Source organism: Melospiza georgiana, chromosome 16, assembly GCF_028018845.1.
Source record: "Melospiza georgiana isolate bMelGeo1 chromosome 16, bMelGeo1.pri, whole genome shotgun sequence".
Lineage (NCBI taxonomy): Eukaryota > Metazoa > Chordata > Aves > Passeriformes > Passerellidae > Melospiza > Melospiza georgiana.
The window spans coordinates 5,736,002-5,737,145 of record NC_080445.1 but is presented as its reverse complement, the minus strand read 5'-3'; positions in this window follow the sequence as shown (position 1 = coordinate 5,737,145).

Genomic DNA, 1,144 nt, shown 5'->3' with positions numbered 1-1,144 from the left:
ACACAGGGCTATTTTAAACCAATTTGAATTAGTTCTGTGGTTTATTGCACTTTGGATTCGGTGTGATCACTCAAGAAAAGGACCCTGAGAATCTTTTGGTTTGGTGTCTGTTCCTTGGAGTCGCCAGAGGAGAACACAAAACATGAGGTTGTGTAAAGTATCCATAAGTACAACATAAACACAAAGTACATACACATTAGCTAATATAAATAAATGTACATACACATTAGCTAATACAAATAAACACTAAAAAGCATACAACGCTGGTACAGAAACTGACAGCTTCCTGCCCGTGCTGTTTGGTCCTCAGAGCAGGGACAGCGAGGAGGAGGCACATGTGAGTGCGGCCGGGCACGGAGCCCCCGGTGCCTTCCCGTTCCCCCAGCCCTGGCACCACCCGCGGGCTGTCCCGGGCTGGCACCGCTCGATCCCCGGGACCCAGCAGCGGCTCCGTCCGGCCGGTACCGGTCCGGCTCCGGACCCGTGTGCCTGCCCGAGGGCCCGCGGAGCGCCCGCAGCGCTGTCACCCTGCCCTGGCCCTGTCCCCTGTTCTAGCCCTGTCACCCTGCCCTGTACCTGTCCCCTCGCTCTCTCCTTGTCCCCCGCTCTGTTTGTTTTCCCCGGCTCTATCCCTGTCACAGTCTCTGTCCCTCCACCCCGCTCTATCCTTGTTCCCCTCTCTGTCCTCGTTCCTGTCCTGGTTCTCTGTCTCTGTCCCTATCCCTGTCTCTGTCCCCGTGTCTCTGTCCCTGTCCCGCTCTCTATCCCTGTCCCTATCCCTGTCTCTATCCCAATCCCTGTCTCTGTCCCTGTCCCCGTGTCCCTGTCCCGCTCTCCGTGCTGTCCCTGTCCCTATCCCTGTCCCCGTCCCTCTCCCCTTGTCCCTCTCCCTGTCCCTGTGTCCATGTCCCCCTCTCCGCATTGTCCCTATCCCCGTCCCTGTCCCCGTGTCCCCCTATCCCTGTCCCTCTCTTGTGTCCCTGTCCCCGTGTCCCTGTCCCTCTGTCTGTCCCTGTCCCTCAGTCCCTGTCCCTCTCCCCGCACTGTCCCGTGCACTGCCGGGCCCGGCCGTAAAGCAGCGCGCTCCCTCCGTCGCAAACGCCCCGCGCGTCCCTGGCGACGCGGCCGCCCCGGTGCCGGGATC